We start from the raw sequence: 19,271 nt of genomic DNA, 5'->3' as shown, positions 1-19,271 counted from the left end.
TTGTTGTTGTTGTTGTTAAGTGCTGTCGAGTCGGTTCCGACCCATAGCGACCCTGTACATGGTTTCCGAGGGTGTAAATATATAATTATATATGGTGTTGGTGTTGTGTGCCGTGGAGTCATTTCTGACTCATAGCAACCCTATATACATATATCTTCAGAGAAAAATAGGATCCTAGTGATTACTACCCAATCAACTATGCCATTTCATATCTCAAATTCAGAGTTGTGAAAAAGGTGACTGAAATTATACTGGAAAAGAGGGCTGCCTAATCTGGGAAAGCCAAGCAGGAATTTCATTTTCTCCCCACATCTTTCCATTTTAGTAGTAAAACCCATTTTCCAGGATAACTTTTTGAATGGAAAGGATTTTTCAGTTGTCAAATAATACTCCAAAGGAGAGTCATCACCAGGAAACTGAAAATGAAAATGCAGCCATTTGATTGAAACCATGGATCTCTTCAGAAGAAAATATCTTTGTAACTATGAACACTAAACAGAAACTGACAATTTTGATGGAAAATATCCTCGCCAATTTGGTCTCTATTTTGGGGACTTTAGATATTTAAGAAAACCAAATATTAATAAATCTTTGCTTGCAAAACATGTTACCCATGTGAAAATGTTGCACCACTGAAGTTCCTTCTGGAATTAAGTGGGAGTTGAAAATAGGAGACATCACCAATCAACTGTACCATATTTAATAGTCTGTGGTCCACTGAGAGTTTGTTTCTACAAATCTGAATGCTTTTCAATTAATTGAATACAAGGGAACCTGTGAGAACTGGAACGCAATGGGGACCATCCTGTTTTTCCAGACCTCACAACTTTTTCATTTTGGTAAGGTGCTGTTTTGCCACTTTCCTATCACTCTACTTTCGTTGTTGTTGAGTGCTGTGGAGTTGGTTCCGACTCATAGTGACCCGGTATCGGGTTTCCGAGGTTTTAAGTCTTCGTGGGAGCAGAAAGCCTCATCTTTTTCCTGCAGAGTGGCTGGTGGGCTTAAACCACAGACATTATAGTTCACAGTCCAGTGATTATCGAATGGCGCCACTGCGCTCCCCACGCTAATTTCAGTGGACGTTATTTGAGTTTTCCTTCAATGAAAGGTTTCCACCTTACACAGGTCCCATGTTTCATAGGTTCTATTATATGAAATTTCTTCTTTTAAAAGATTCCATCTTCATTACTGGAAAATTGAGACATACCTTCACTAGCTGGTAGTTATTCACATACAAGAATTATTCTGCTTTACATAAAAAGTCACTGCATCTGTGGAACCCTGAATCAAATTCATTAGCAATTTCTCTTTTCAAAACCAAAGCCAAACCCACTGTCATCAAGTGAACTGTGACACATAGCAATCCTATAGCATAGAGTAGAACCACTCCATAGGGTTTCCAAGGCAGTAAGTTTTTATGAAACAGCCTCCTCTTTCTTCTGTTTGGCAGTATATTGAAATGAAAGTCTGGGGTGAGAAAAGAAAGCCTGTATAAAATCTCTGGTTTTATCCTTTAAGAAAAAAGCTCTGGTAGCATAGTGGTTACAAATCGGGCTGTGAACCTCAGTATCAGCAGTTCAAAACTACCAGCTGTTCCGTGGGAGACAGATGAGGCTTTCTGCTCCTGTAAAGATTTACAGCCTCGGAAACCCTGTACAGGGTCGCTATGAGTTGGAACCAACTCCATGTCATAGAACAGTAACAACAATCCTTTAAGGGGGGTCCTGGTGTGGCGCTGTGGTTTAATGCGCTGGACTAAAAAGTCTATTTGAACTGCAAGGTCGGTGGTTCAACTCACCAGCTGCTTCTCAGAAACTCTATACAGGGTAGCTATGGGTCGAAATGGGTCAAAACCAACTCAACGGCAATAAACAACAACAACATCCTTTAAGAGTTAAATCACTTTATTCAAATTACTTAGCTTTTCTGTTTTCTTTATATTCAGTTTCCTCATCTGTAAAATAGGAATAAGGCCAACAAAGTTGGGTGGAATAAAAGATGAAACACTGAAAAACTACTAAAACAGTGACAATCACATAGTAGCTTACAAACTCCATTTAAAAGCTGACAAAACATATTTGTATAAAGATGGATCTTAATTGTTCAAAATATCTGTAGTTCTACAGGCCAGCTCAGCTCTGGTGCCCCTCATTGTAAGACGTATATTTATAGCTATATGACTTGCTTTGGCCAAGAATACGTGGGCGGAAGTGGCATAGTTTGTGTCTGAGCAGAAACTTTAAGAGACATTCCATGGGCCACCATTAGTCTTTTTCTTGGCCTTGAGAACAGTGTGCCTGATAAAATGAATGCAACATGGGAATAACCACAGTTACAACCCCTGTAACTCACAAAATATAAGTAAAACAACAAACCCCCAAAAAGTTCTTGTAAGCCACAAGATACTGTGGCTGTTTGTTAATACAGCATGACTTATCAAAACTAATTATATTATACACTGATATTGCTTGTTGGTAGGTAGCTGTGATATATTGAGGGGAGCCTGAACTTAAAAATTCAGAAAACTTAAATTTAGCTTAGAACTGCTCGTGAGACACTAGACAATGAACAACCTCACAGTTCCCATTATAACTGTAGCATAATGGGTCAGACTATGTACTCTAGTTCCTGTTAGCTGTGTGATTATGGGAAAATGATTTAACCTCTGTGACTCAATTTATTCACATGCAAAATGAAGATAATATCTAACTTGCAGGGTTGCTGCAAAAATTAAGAAAGTTAATAATACATATAAAGGTTTTAAAGAAGTACCTGAAATGGTAAACATTTACTATGCTATCTAAATTATTTTTCTATTATTAGTACACGTTTTTTATGAAAGTTTTGGGGAATTTTAAGATAATATTTATGGGAGTGCTGTGTAAACCATATAGTGCTATATTTCTGTTGTTGCCAAGTTACCCCATCCCCATCCCCACCGCTCATGAAGTCCTGATGTGGAACCATAGGATAAGCACTCGACCTCAAGGCCGGTTTGAACTCCAGGTCGGCAGTTTAAACTTACCAGCCATTCCTCGGAAACCCTTTACAGGGTCGCTGTGAATCAGAACAGACTCCATGGTGCTTAACAACAACAACTCATGGAAAAATCAAGTACAACCTAACAAAACAAATTGGACCTTGGTGATCCATAAAGTTTTTATTGACTGATTTTGGGGAACAAATTGCCAGGTCTTTCTTCCTAGTTCATGTGAGAATGGAAGCTTTGCTCAAATCTGTTCAGCACCATAAGACATATACAAGAGGAACGCTGTCTGTGTAAGAGGTACATTGACCTGAATCAAACCTGGGTTTCCCATTTGGAAGGTGAGGATTTTACCACTAAGCCACCAATGCCCCTGACAGGCTATGTATATAGATATAATTATACCTACATTCACTCATCATCTCATTTGTAACCCTTTAGTAGTAATGAGGTACTCTAAAAGAGCAAGCAGGGATCGTTACTTAGTTTACTGTTATATTCTAAACCCTCAAACATTACCTGTCACATAGCTGTTGTTGTTAAGTGCCATAGAATCGGATTCTGACCCATAGCGACCCTGTACAGGGTTTCTGAGGAGCAACTGGTGAACTTGAACTGCCGGCCTTTCAGTTCAAGCGGACTTTGCAGTCCAGCGCATTAACCAACAGCACCACAACAGGACCCCTGGCACACAGTAGGTTAGTAAATATTTGTTTAATTACAGAAAAGCATGATTTCCTTTGTTACACACTCAATGAAGATGCCATTTTAAAATTATATTCTTACTAACTGAATCTCTGCCAGTTTCATAAATTAATTGTATACAAACTTATTTCAGCTACTGGTGTATTTTAACTGTCTACTTAAATTATCCAAGTTACTAGGTCTATGTTAAGTAAAAATACCTCATGTCATCACTTCTCAGTAGAGGTCAGAATAATTGGCACTACACATTAGAAGAACCACCTTAGATTAAAGAATGTACTATAATAATGTGTTTGATTAATGTACATTAAAATACATATCAACATTTTTTATACTCTAAATTATTAAACTGGTCGAAGAACGTCGATTTTGTTTTTTCTCTGATGCTAAGGCTATAACTAGGAGTCCTGGTGTGGCGCTGTGGGTTAATGTGCCAGACTTTGAACTGTAAGGTCAGCAGTTTAAGCTCACCAGCTGCTCCTCGGAAACCCTATACAGAGTTGCTATGGATCAGAATCGACTCAACGGCACTTAACAATAACAACAAAGCTATTACTAAGGATCCCTGGTAGCATAGTGGATTACAAGCTGGGCTGCTAACCGAGAGGTCAGTAGTTCAAATCTACCAGCAGCTCCATGAGGGAAAGGTGAAACTTTCTTCTCCCGTAAAGATTTGCAGCCTCAGAAACCCTACACAGGGTCACCATGAGTTGGAACCAAGTCAGTGGCACACCACCACCACCAAGGTTGCAACTAGTGAAATTAAACATTTTTTAAAAGGGGCTGACAAGTATACTTTTTAAAGCAAATTTTAACCAAAGTATAAGGAATAATAAAATATCCTTTATATACACTTGGTTAAAATCCTACATCACTGACAAATTTTAAAAACCACATTCTTGAAAGCCAACTTATCTGAACATCCCTATAAATTAAATAAACTTTCCTATGTTTTTACCAGCACTGTTCTTGGATTTAGTGGCTTAAGCCACTAAAGGGGATTTTGTAAAGGAACAAAAGGGTAATGGTACTAATTTTTAAGATTTCTGAACAAAGTTAAACAATTCTTTTTTGGGGGTCAACTATAAACTTAATAAATATTGAAAATAATTGATTTTAGAATCCTAGAATCAAATGCAGTTGTAGAGGTTACCTAATACAATTCTTGGTTCAATTGTTCCATCATCGAATTCATTCTTAATCTTAAACATCTTTTGACTGAACACCCACTGCCAGGTATTATGAGAGAGTGATAACACAAACATAAAACAGAATGACTGTCCTCAAAATTTGTCAAATCTAATAGTAGCCCCGTCTTGCCTGACAACATCTTGTGACTAGAAACTAACAGCCTTATGAAGTTGTTTGCTTTATTTCTAGAAGAGTCTAATGGTTAAAGTTCTTCCCTCTAAGGAGTATGAGTTCTGCCTGATCCAATGGCCTGGTGGCTACTCTAGAAAGTTACCACTTACGTATCTCTTTGCATAGAACACTTTTTAAATACTCAAAGACTCAACCATGGGTCTCTTTCTCTAAGTCTTCTTTTCTCCATTTGAAATTCTCATATAGCATATTTTAATTCTCACTATTTTTGTGTTCACTCTTTACACCAATTTCTTGCTGAATGAAGCATTTCAGGCCTGACCAGAATAGAGTGAAATATAGTGTGCTTGCCACTCCAGAGTCACATATAGCGGTTTTATTCTTGTCAATTATATTCATAAGGACAGTGGTGGTGGTTGTTGCTGTTGTTTAAGTTCTGTCGAGTCGATTCCGACCCATAGTGAACCCGTATAGGGTTTCCGAGGAGCAGCTGGTGAGCTTGAACCGCTGACCTTGCAGTTCAAACAGCTTTGCAGTCTGGCACATTAACCCACAGTACCACACCAGTGGTGGTTAAGTGGTGGAATTTTTGCTTTTCATACAAGAGACCCAAATTCAGTTCCCAGACAATATACTTCTTACATAGCCATCGCCAGCATCAGTGAAGAATTGCATATATCATAATGATGAATAAGAGCTCCCAGAAGAAAATGGGCTAGGAAGAAAGATCTGGTGCTCTAACCACAAATATCCGCTATTGAAAACCTTGTGGGTCGCAGCTGCTCATGGCAATGGCACCTGACCAGGCAGCATGTTGTTTCAATGTACGTGGGATTGCCGTAAATTGAGGGTCAACTTAGAGGTAGCTAACATCAACAACTGTATTTCAGTTACAATGTTAGTTTTTCGATTCTTCAAAACATCAAAAGGCTTTTTTTTTGTTTGCTATTGCTGTTGTTTTAACCTCTGTGTTGTCACATCCATCTTTCTTTGTTCTTCCTTCAGCTCTTCACATGGCTGGTTCCTTCTCATCCTTCAAGCCCCCACTGTACATATCACCTTCGGTCACTATTTTATGCTCTGTTTTATTTTTTATGTAACACAATTTTCATTTTCTGAACTTGTTTATTTGTTTACTTACTAATTGGCAGTTTCTTCCCTAGAAAGTAAATTAATTCTTATGCTTTCCAGAGCCTAGAACAATCCTGACTTATAGAAGGAAAGAAGGAGGGAAGGACAGAAAAGGGGAGGAAGGGACTAACCCTGATCTGGATCGTATGTGAATGCATGTCCCTCTATTTTTCATTACACAGCCAAGATTGCACAAGCTTTTCTGGCAGTCACACCACATTTTGTTACTCCAGCTGTCTAAGGTCAGCAAAAGCCTGTGTGTTTTCACATGTGGTTGAGACACATTCTTCTACGATATGATTGGGCTGTTGAATTACAGAAGGAGATCTGAACTTGTTGGATTCAGCCCACAATTATAACTGTATTCTGATGTTTCATCCAAACTTTTTAAGTCTTATCCACTTCCTGTCAAGCACCACTTTGATAAGTATGCCATATATATCCTAGAAAAAGAACCAATTCCACCTCATTTACTCTTTTACAATCAAAGCTTTTATTTTGTTTACTTATGTTGACATAGGTTAACTATATCTAAAATGTTATTCTTGGGGTTTAGAGTATGCTATAACACAATTCTGATCTCTAAGTACTCATTTGTTTTTCTTTCTCTGTTTCTCTACTTTCTTTTTTTCTTTCTATTCCTCCTAGTTTATTATTCTTTTTCCTCTGTGTTTTGAGTGATAGTGTTAAACCCTATTGATGACTAGGGGATTCACTGACATGAGTTTACTATGTATTATGTCAATGAGATAATTTCTAGAAGTCTAATTTCAGGCCATTTATGAAAAACACATACCCCAAAGCTTTTCCTATCTGATATAGGATTATAAAAAGAAGAGCATGGCATCAGAATTGGAGGAAGACTCATTAACAACCTGTGATATGCAGATGATACAACCTTGCTTGCTGAAGGCAAAGAAGATTTGAAATACTTACTAATGAAGATCAAAGACTGTAGTCTTCAATATGGATTGCACCTCAATGTAAAGAAAAGAAAAATCCTCACAAGTGAACCAATAAATAACATGACAAATGGAAAAAAGTTTGAAGTTGTTAAAGACTTCATTTTGCTTGGATTGATAATCAACATTCATGGAAACACCAGTCAAGAAATCAAATGACATATTGCATTAGGCAAATCTGCTGCACAAGGCCTCTTTAAAGTGTTCAAGAGCAAAGATGTGGTCCTTACCCAAGCCATGGTATTTTCAGTAGCTTCATATGCATGTGAAAATTGGACAATGAATAAGGAAGACTGTAGAAGAATTGATGCCTTTGAGTTATAGTGTTGGAGAAGAATATTGAAAGTACCATGGCCTGTTAGAAAAACAAACAGGTCTGTGTTAGAAGAGTTACAACCAGAATGCTCCTTGGAGGCACAGTAAGCAAAATCAACTCAGCACAGAAAAATATAAGGTAACTCCATCATCTTTTAATTACATTTTTCCATGAACTTTTCTGAAGCCCCTTCATATAACAAAGAAACATCAACACATAAACAAGCACAGCGCAATTACAGCAATAAACTAATACCTATCAATAATTACACTGAATGTAAACAGATTAAATACACCAATCAAGAGATAATGTCAAAATGGATTTTAAAAAAGCATGGCCTATAAATCTGAATTATACCAAAGATATACCTTAGACAAAAAAAACAAAAAAAAACTAAAAAGCAAAGGATGTTGAACATATATCAAGTAAATGGCAACCAAAACAGAAAGAAAATGACAATATTAATTTCTGATAAATTAGAATGTAATGCAAAAACCAGGGCAAGAATTAAGGAATGATATTATATAACGATTAAAGAGTAAACCCAACAGGAAGACATAACCATAACAAACATCGTCACACCCAAGGAGACAGTCCCAAAATATACAAATCAAACATTGATAGAATTAAAAAGACAAATAAACAACTCCATAATACTAGTGGTGATAGTGGTGTGCTGACAAGTCAGTTCTGACTCATAGCAACCCTGTGGCTGTAAATCTTTATGGGTGTGAGCAGAAAGCCTCATCTTTCTTCTATAGAGCAACTGGCAGATTCACACTGCTGACCTTGAGGTGTGTAGACCAATGCATAACCCAATACACCACCGGGCTCCTTCAACAATAATAGTGGTGGTGGTGGCGGTGGTGTGCCGTGGTGTCAGTTTCAACTCATAGCAACCCTGTATAGGATGTCCAAGGCTGAAAATCTTTATGGGAGCAGAAAAGCCTCTTCGTTCTCCTTCAGAATGGCTGGTAGTTTTGAACTAACTGACTTTGAGGTTAGCAACCCGTAGGAGACTTTAATACAATACTTTCAATGAAGGACAGAACAACTAGAAAGATACTCAACAAAGATATAGACGATCTAAACAACGCATCAACCAATCAACCAGACTTCATAGATGTACACAGAACACTCTACACAACAGCAGCACAATATGTATTCTTCTCCAGAACACATGGAATATCTCCAGAACATAGTATACATTAGGGTATATAGCAAGTCTCAACACACCTAAAAACACTGAAATATTACAAATCATCTTCTCAGATCACAATGCTATAAAATTAGAAAACAACAACATGAAGATCAAGGCAGGAAAAATAAAATACATGAAAACTGAATAACAGTCTGCTTTAAAACTACTGGGTAATAAAAAAACACTGAAAATGTTATTAAAATTTTTCTGAAACAAATGAATTAAAACACAACATATCAAAATCTTTGGGACACAATAAAAGTAGTATTCAGAGGACAGATTATAGCAATAAACATCCATATCAAAAGATAACAAAGAACCATCAAGGAAGAAGAACACAAGTGGAATGTGGGACTTTATCCAGAGAAGCAGCCACGCCAGAGATGGAGACAGAGATGGGGTATGGAGAGAGGGAGCAGCTGAGGACTCTAGACTCATGGAAAGAGAGGGACTGAGAGCTGACAGCTAGGAGGCTGACTTCCAGAACGCGGCCTTTGGTGGCTTAAATTATTATATATTCCTGAGTATTTAAAATAAAATTTTAAAAAAGAGCTAAAATGAATAGAGGAAAATACTGCTAACTGATGGTATATGGAGGAGATTATAATCATTGTAATGAAACAAAGTATACGATTTATTGACTGTAAAACTAATGTCTGCCCTATAAACTTTCACTCAATTCACAATAAAAGCTTTAAAACACACACACACACACACACACACAAAATACCAAAGAGTCAAAATCAACACCTTAGCCTAATATCTCTTAACTTATGAGAGGAAAAATAAAGCAAAAAACCTACAGTCACCAGAATAAAAAATAATTATTTGCACAGAAATAGATTAAACAGAATACAAAAACAATCAACAAGACTAGAAATGGGTTCTTTGAACGGGTTAATGAATTTGACAAACCAGCGGCAATTTTAACAAATGAGAAAATGCAAATAACACAAATAAAATATGACATAGGTGATGTCACAACATTACCTACTGAAAAAAAAAAAAAAAGGATAAGAGAATACTATAAAGAACTGTATTCCAACAAATTTGAAAACCTAAAAGAAATGGACAATTTTCTGGAAACACACTACCTACCTAAATGAACACAATCTGATGTAGAAAATTAGAACAGACCCATCATGAAAGAAACTAAACAGGTCATATGCAAATCCAATAACAAGAAAACGTCCTGGCCCAGATAGCTTCACAAGTGAATTCTATCAAACATTTAGAAACGAGCTAACACCAGTACTATTTAAACTATAAACTATCTCAGAACATAGAAAATGATGAAATACTCCAGAACTCATTATATGAAGCAAGCATAATCCAGATACCAAAACCAGGGAAAGATATTACTGAAAAAGAAAACTATAGATCAATTTCCCTCATGAACATGGTTGTAAAAATTCTCAATAAAATCTTACCTAATATAATATAACAATATGTCAGAAAAATAATGCAACATGATGAACTGAAATTCAAATCAGGTATGTAAGCATTCCATTGGGTCACCTCTCTTTGGAATGGGCACAAATACGGCTCTCTTCCAAACAGTTGGCCAGATAGTTGTCTTCCAAATTTCTTGGCAGAGATGAGTGAGTGCCTCTTGTGCCACCTCACTTTCTTGAAAGATTTCAGTTTTTATTCCATCAATTCCTGGTGCCTTGTTCTTTGCCAATTCCTTCAATGCACCTTGGATTTCTTCCTTCAGTATCATTGTCTCTTGATCATATGCTACCTCTTGAAATGGTTGAACATCAGTCATTTCCTTTTGGTACAGTAACTCTGTGTATTCCTTCCATCTTCTTTTGATGCTTTCTGCATCATGCAATAATTTGCCCAGAGAATCTTTCAATAACGAAAGTCAATTCTTGAGTTTTTTCTTCAGTTCCCCCAGTTTGAGTAATGCTGAGGTTGTTCTTCCTTTTTGGTTTTCTGATTCCAGATCTTTGCACATTTTATTGTAATATTTGGCTTTATCTTCTCAACCTGTTCTTTGAAATTATCTGTTCAGTTTTTGTACCTTCTCATTTCTTCCATTTGCTTTAGCATCTCTACGCTTTAGAGCCAGTTTCAGTGTTTCCTCTGATATCCATGTTGAGCTTTTCCTTCTTTCTTGTCTTCTCAATGACTTTTTGCTTTCTTCATATATGATGTTCTTGATGTCATCCCACAACTCTTCTGGTCTTCAGTCTTTAGTGTTTAATGTATCAAATCTGTTCTTCAGATGATCTCTAAATTCAGGTGGGATATATTCAAGGTCATATTTTGGCTCTCATGGACTTGTTTTCATTTTCTTCACCTTCAGTTTGAATTTGCATATGAGCAATTGATGATCTGTTCCACAGTCTGCCCCTGGCCTTGTTTTGACTGATGCTAAGGAGCTTTTCCATCATCTCTTTCTGCAGATGTAGTCAATTTGATTTCTATGTATTCCATCTGGAGAAATCCATGTGTATAATCATTTCTTATGCTGTCTAAAGAAGGTATTTGAAATGAACAAATCATTGGTTTTGAATAATTCAATCATGTGATCTCCAGCATCATTTCTATCACCAAGTCCATATTTTTCAACTACTGATGTTTCCTCTTTGCTTCTAACCTTTGAATTCCAATAACCAGTAATGATCAATATATCGAGATAGATTGGCAAGAGGCATTATTGATGGACTCAAGTGTGGCAACAATAGTGAGGTTGGCCCAGGATCAAGCAGTGTTTCGTTCTGCTGTGTTCATAAGATCACTATGAGTCGGCACCGACTCAATGGCACCTAACAGCAATAACAGCATGCAGGCATGGTTCAACATTAGAAAAACAATCAATGTCATCCATTCCATAAATAAAACAAAGGAAAACAACCACATGATCATATCAGTTAATGAAGAAAAAGCATGTGACAAAATCTAACACCCATTCTTTTTGTTTTAATGTGAATGATGTGATAATTTACATGGGAGAACATTAGCTTTATATTCATCCTATCTTACATCGTTACATTGCCATGGTTACAATCCCCTCCATGCATCATCAACCAACCAAAGGGTATGCCCTGCAAGCCTGCCCCCTGGTCATCAGTACATAGTCCCTCTCCCTCTCTGGGTCTAGAGTCCCCAGCCACTCCATCTCTCCATGTCATCGTCTCTGCCTCCATCTCTGACGTCACTGCTCCTCTGGGCAAGGTCTCGCACTCCGCTCTTCTCCCTTGATGATTCCAGGGACTTCAGCTCCTGGACTGCATAGTCAATCACTCCCCTCCTTTTGCTACAAAACAACCACCTTTACATTTCCAACCCTCCCAGTCAGTCCTGATAACAGTTATTCACCATTGTACCACAAGGGACCTCTCCCCATCTCCTTTCATCAGCCCCGCCCAGACAGATTGGCTACTACTCAGTGGAGATTCTATCTTCCTCCACACCCTCTGGAACTAGGCTCCCTCTTAAAGCCAGTCACTTCTTGCCTTTGTAGGCCCCCCATTTTGGGTAGCCAATGTCCAAGTTGCCCATCCCCGTCTACTCTCTGTATGGCAAAGGATAACACCCATTCTTGAAAAACAAAAAAACAAAAAACCAACAAAACACTCAACAAATAGGACAAGAAAAATTCATCAACATAATTAAGAGTAAGCATGCGAAAGCTGGACAGTGAATAAGGAAGACCATAGAAGAATTGATGCTTTTGAGTTGTGGTGTTGGAGGAGAATATTGAAAGTGCAATGGGCTGCCCATAGAACCAACAGATCTGTGTTGGAAGCAGTGCAGCCAGAGTGCTCCTTGGAGGCCAAGATGGTCAAACTTCATTGCTTGTACTTCAGACATTTTGTCAGGAGGGACAGTCGCTGGAGAAGGATATCATGTTTGGTAAGGTGGAGGGTCAGAGAAAAGAGGAAGACCCCCAATGAGATGGATTGGCCGGGTGGCAGCATTGATGGACTTACGCATGGCAACAGTGATAAGCTTGGCCTAGGATTGGGCAGTGTTTCTTTCTGCTGTACATAGGGTCACTGTGAGTCAGTACTGACTTGATGGCACCTAACAACAATAACAACAACAGCACAAAACCAATGGCCAACATTATTCTCAATGGAGAGAGACTGAAAGCAGTCCCTTTGTGAACAGACAACAGAAGAATGGAAGTCTGTAAGGCAAGAAAACGAAATAAAAGGCATCCAAATTGGCAAAGAAGAAGTAACACTCTACTTGAAGATGATATAACCCTATACATTAAAAATCCAATAGACTAAATATGAAAACTGCTGGAACTAATAGAAGGCTTCAGCAAAGTGACAAGTTATAAGGTGAGCCTACAAAAATCAGTGGGATTCCTCTACACCAGGTGTGGGGACCATCAGGCTCTAGCGCCCTGCGTTGTTTTTGATGTTAGGTGCTGTCGAGTTGGTTCCTACCTATAGCAACCCTGTATAGGATTTTGGAAGAACACCTGGTGAGCTTGAACTGCCGACCTTGTGGTTCAAACTACCTTTGCAGCCTAGCACATTAATCTACAGCACCACATGGATTGTATAAGACCTGAGAAATCGTTTGGTCTGGCCCTGCCAAGGCAACCTCAGTTCCAGCCATCACACAGCAGGCTAATTTTTAAGTTACTAATTTTGTAAGGCCTGAAAATGATGTTATAAATATCCCAATGGCCCTTGGCAGAAAAAAGGTTTCCTACCCTTGCTCTACAAGGAGCTCTGGTAGCGTAGTGGTTCCGAATTGGGCTGCGAACCTTAAGATCAACAGTTCAAAACTACTAGGTGTTCCATGGGAGAAAGATGAGGCTTTCTGCTCCTGTAAAGATTTACAGCCTTGGAAACCCTGTACAGGGTCGCTATAAGTTGAAACGGACTCCACAGCACATAACCACCACCGTTGCTCTACACTAACAAAGTGAACTCTGAAAAGGATATTAGGAACACAAAAACATTAACAATTGTTATTGTTGTTGTTAAGTGTCATCATCCAATAAACTGCCAACCCTGTGGTTCAAAATTAAGTGATTGCAATGAAATGAAACATGATAGGACAAGTGTGAAACTGAAGTGGGACAGAGACAAATAATGAATATGCAAAACCATGGAACAACATGGCTCTGGGATACAGAAATTGAAACATGGCTGGAATGGGGAAAAGGGGGAAAAATAATGTTAAGATACTTGGCTGTGTGCTGAATCTTGGTTTCCCTGGCATACCGTTATAGAATAGACACTGGAGGGGGAGAGAAAGAAAGAGCCAGAAATACCACCATAGAAAGCTTGTAAGTCCGTCTTCTGCCAATAACTGATTGTAATACCTAAAAGGGGGATACAACGTGCCCAGTGAAGGAGGCTTCCTGTGGAGCCCATGCATTACACAAGACCATAGATGGAATCCTGAACAGCATTCAGAATCTTCTGAGGGGAAAGGTCCACTTGAAAGGACAAGCAGACCAGCCTGGAGTGGCCAGAGAACAGAAGATAAGTCCTGAAAGAAAGACTGACAGGAAAAACACAAAACAATATAGGCAGGCCAACTGATTACTACAAGAACAAACAAGTGGATCGCCCAGGACACATCAAGGCAAGTGGTCAGGTCCCCCTCAAGGCAAACCCCCTTCTAAAACTAAGGTTCAATGGGAATGCATGCTCTGATTGGTAAGCACTTTCGTCACCGACAAGGGGAAGTAAGGGAAAAACAGCAATGAAGCTACGAACTAAGCCCTACAACACTCAACAGACTCCTGTGAACCCAGATGGAGACCTGGTTGGTCAGCAGTGTGCCAAGTTGAGGGGACTCTTAGACCCAGAAACAGTGACACGGCCACAGAGGACTAGACTGAAGAGTGAAGCATTCAGCTGATAAGAAGAGAGGGCACATGCATAAGTACACCCATACTTGCAGATAATACCCACTTGACCTGGCCACAACGGCTAGATGATAAAAGGAGATGCAGATAGGTCTCTTGCAATATAATAGCGAATAATTGTTTTCAGGACTGATTGTAAGGGCTGGAAATGTAAAGGTGTACATTTTGGGGCTAAGGGAGGGGAGTGATTATCCTTACAGTCTAGGAATAGAGGTCCCTGGGACCATCAAGGGAGAAGAGCAGAGAACAGAACCCTACCTAGAGAAGCAGTGATGCCAGGGATGGAGACAGAGACGATGATGTGGGGAGATGGAGCGGCTGGAGACTTTGGACCTGGAGAAGGAGAGGGGCGGTGTGCGAACAACAGGGGGGCAGGCTTGTGGGGTGTACCCTTTGGTTGGTTGATGATGCATGGAGGGGAGAGTGTGACCATGGCAAGGAAACAATGTGCAACAGGATCAATGTGAAGCTGATGTCCTCCCATGTAAACTATCACATAATTCACAACAGGGCATTAAAAAAAAAAAAAAATCAAGTGATAAACCTAATCAGAAATGCAAAAAACCTATACAAAGTAAACTACAAAATACTACTATAAGAAAACTGCATGAATGGTAGAATAGACCATGGTTAAGGATAAGAAGACTTAACATTGTGGAAATGTCAATACTACCCAATACAGCTACAGATATAATGCATTTCCAATCTAGATTATGTCATCACTTTTTAAAAAAATGAAAAACAAATCATCAACTTTATATGGAAAGGAAAGAGACTCTTAGTTAGTAAAGTACTACAAAAGAAGAGGAGTCCTGGTGTGGTGTTGTAGGTTAATGTGCTGGACTACAAAGTCCGTTTGAATCACAAGGTTGGCAGTTCAAACTTACCCATTGCTCCTTGGAAACCCTACACAGGGTTTCTATAGGTTGGACCCAACTCGATGGCACTTAACAACAACAACAACTAAAGAAAAAGAAAAAAGTAAGACGTCTCACACTGCCTGATCTTAAAACCTACCATACAGCTATGGTAGTCAAAACAGCCTGGTAGTCTTATAATGACAGACACAAAGACCAATGGAACAGAATTGAAGACCCAAAAATAGATCCATCTGCTTATGACAAGGGAACTTTGATAAAGGGCTTAAACTCATTAAACGAGAAACAGTCTCTTTAGCAAATGTCGCTGGCAACACTGGATATTCATTTTTAGAAAAATGAAACAGGATCCATATCTCTCTCCACACACAAAAATTAATTCAAGATGGATCAGAGATCTAAGGGTAAAACCTAAGATTATAAAGATAATCAAATAAAAAATACGGATAGAATTAGGGGTCCTAATACACAGCATAAATATACTATCAAACATAAATAAAAATGCACAAATAGCAGCAGGCAAATTAGATGACTTGGACCTTCTAAAAATTACAATTATGCACATCAAAAGATTTCACAAAATGAATAAAGAAGAATGAGAATTTTTTTTGGTAATGACATATAAGACAAGGGAATAATCTCTAAAATTTAAATCTAAAAACTTCAACACCTCAAACACAAAAAAGACTAACAATTCAATGGACAGAGGACATGAACAGGCACTTTACCAAAGAGAACAGCCAGGTGACCAACAAACACATGGAGAAATGTCCATGATCATTAGCCATTAGATTGATAACATCTCACCCCAGCATTAATAACAAAATACAAGAAAACAGAAAACAACAAATGCTGGCCAGGCTATGTAGAAACTATTGTTGTTGTTGTTAAGTGTTTTGGAGTCCATTCTAATTCATAGGGACCCTCTCTAGGGTTTCCAAGGAGCAGTTGGCGAGTTTGAATCGCTGTTCTGGGACCCTCATAAACTACTAGTGGGACTGTAAAATGGTGAACCCCTGTGAAAAATGGTGTAGCATTTCTTTAAAAGTTGGAAATAGAAATACCATATGATCCAGAACTCCACTAAAACAAAAATGTCAAACTCACTGCTATCTTGTCAATTTTGACTCATAACAACCCCATAGATAGATGAGGTGTTCTGCTCCCATAAAGATTTACAGCCTCGGGAACCCTGTACAGGGTAGCTATGAGTCGGAATCGACTCCACGGCACTTAACAACAACAACAGTGTAAAAAATCTGTAACTTCATAATGGGGTAGGAAAATCAAACTCATCAGCCTCAGTCCAAGGCTGATTCCTTAGGAGCTGAGGTCAGATATGATTCCACCCCTCCAACCTTCTTTATCATTCGAACACCAACCGTCCCTCCCATAGCAGTCTCTACTTCTCAGCTGGGTTTGCCAATTCACATGGCAATCACCACATAGAACTTACAAAATATACTAGGGAAGTTAACAGTTGACAATTCTGGATCAGATATGCTCAAGACACAGGTCTTCTGTCATGGCAGACTCTTTCCAGTCATGACCAAAGGCAGGCCTCTCGCAAGTCTTCGGCCTCTCAGTCACATGGTTGCTTGGCGATTGCCCTCCTCAGACAATGTTACAAAGCTGCCGATAAATACCCAAAGGGCACTCTACTGTGCTTAAGCCTCAGCTTGAAGGCACTTAGCTCTAGGTCCTCAGATGGGCAATGCTAACTCCCCATAATAAGTACCTGGATGCACTCACACCACAAACAAACCTCCTCTTCAAGGGTATTCAACTTCCTCATTCCATAGATTGGAAAGCCCACCACTCTGTTTTGTGTTCTGGTTCTGCTGCTATTGTTACTCTGCCAGCTGTTTGGTGTCACAGATCTCTTTCTCTAGATCGAGGATGCTCAGTGTACAGGGATTTTAGAGAAAAAAGATTTGTTCCACTCTTACCTCTTCATTCTTGATGATAGTAAGATCCTTCCTCCTGCTTCTGAAATGGCTTATTTTATACTCAGCAAGATGACAAAACTGCTCAATCTCCATGTTACAGTTCCAAGTTTTTATAATCACAACTAACCCTGTGAACAATCAGTCACAACGAAATCATATAAGCCTGTCAGCATCTTCCCAAAACCCATCAGGAAAAGAGGAAATACACCCCATCTACATAGTACCATCCCAGTTATTTGTTGAGAGCTACAAAGACTGCAACTAGAAGAGCCATGTCAAGTCAGATATGCACTGCACTGTCAGTCTATATGGGAGCAGACAGCCTCATCTGTCTCCTGCGGAGTGGCATGCCTTGGAGTTAGCACCTAATGCACAGTACTACAAGGGTTCCTTAGCAATACCACTACTAAGTAGATATCCTAGAGAACTAAGAACCATGACACAAGAAGATATATGCACATCCATGTTTATCATAATAGCAAGAAGATGGAAACAACCTAAATACTCATCAATGTTATGAATGGATAAACAAACTATGGTACATACACACAATGGAATCTCTCATATAATGCTGAATCTGCAAAACACCTCATAAAATGGATGAACCTAGAGCACATTATGTTAAAAGTGACACTAATCAATCACAAAAGAGCAAATATTGTCCAGTACTGTAAAAAATCAAGAAAAGGTTTACACACTGTAAAAATTTTTTTTTAATTATTTGAAGGTTATCAGGGATGGAAGAGGAAGGGAAGAGTAAATAACCAACTAAAGGATGGACATTTATTAGCTTGGGTAAAGGGAAAGGCAATATACAATAACTGAGAGATCAGCACCAAATGACCAAGGCAAAGGAAGACTCTGAGAGAAGCATAATAGTTAAAGGAAACAAAGGTAAATACAATTACATATACAATTCTACAGTTATAAACTGTAATAACAATAATCTAGGGCAGGTACATGTATAGACACACAAGCTGAACAGTGTAGAAAGGTAAATGGGACTGCACCCACAAATAGAGATGATAGATAGATAGATAGATAGATAGATAGATAGATAGATAGATAGATAGATAGATAGATGGATAGATGTTTGATGCAAGATATTTCTGCCTATGTGTTTACATGTGGTACAAATAGCTTTAACTAAACACCTTGAGGGATTGAGTCACTGTGCCTGGGGTATTAGGGCCATGGAGACATCACGGTCAAATGATACAATATGTATAAGGACAAGATTTTATATCCTACTTTGAGAGTCCTAGTGTGGCACTCTAGGATAAGCACTGTATTGCTAACAAGAAGATTCAAACCCACCAGCCAATCCTTGGAAACTCTATACAGAAACACTATAAATGAGAACTGACTCAAGGGCACTTAACAACAACAACATTGGAGAGCAGCAATTAAAATCTTAAAAGAGCAACCATCTAAGGTATAACTATTGCTCTTTATCCATCTAGAGCAAAGAAGAGAGAAGAAGTCAAAGAAACAAATAGTCCAGTCTATTTGGATCACACAGACCACAGACTCCATATCCTGAGACCAGAACTAGTTGATGACCAGCTACCACTACCAACCACTTTAAAAGGGATCACATTAGAAGGCCCTGGACAGAATGTGAGAAAAATGTGGAACAAAACTGTAAATAATCAAAAAGTCTAGCTTAGAGGTCTGATAGAGAGTATGGCCCTTAGGCACCCTTAAGGCCTTAAGAACTCACCCCAGTGGCTCAATTTTAAGCCAAAAGATGTTGATGTGTTGCTAAGTGCCATAGAATAGGTTCTGACTCATAGTGACCCTTTATAGGGGTTCCGAGGAGTGATTGGTGGGTTTGAACCCTCGACCTTGTGCATCACAGTCCAGTGCTTAACCTACAGAGCCACACCAGGAGTCTAAAGGATATTGTTATTGTTATGTGCCGTGGAGTCGGTTCCGACTCATAGCGACCCTGTACAGGGTTTCT

This window comes from Chrysochloris asiatica, unplaced genomic scaffold (genome assembly GCF_000296735.1).
Source record: "Chrysochloris asiatica unplaced genomic scaffold, ChrAsi1.0 scaffold00011, whole genome shotgun sequence".
NCBI classification, from domain to species: Eukaryota; Metazoa; Chordata; class Mammalia; order Afrosoricida; family Chrysochloridae; genus Chrysochloris; species Chrysochloris asiatica.
This window is presented reverse-complemented; position numbering follows the sequence as displayed.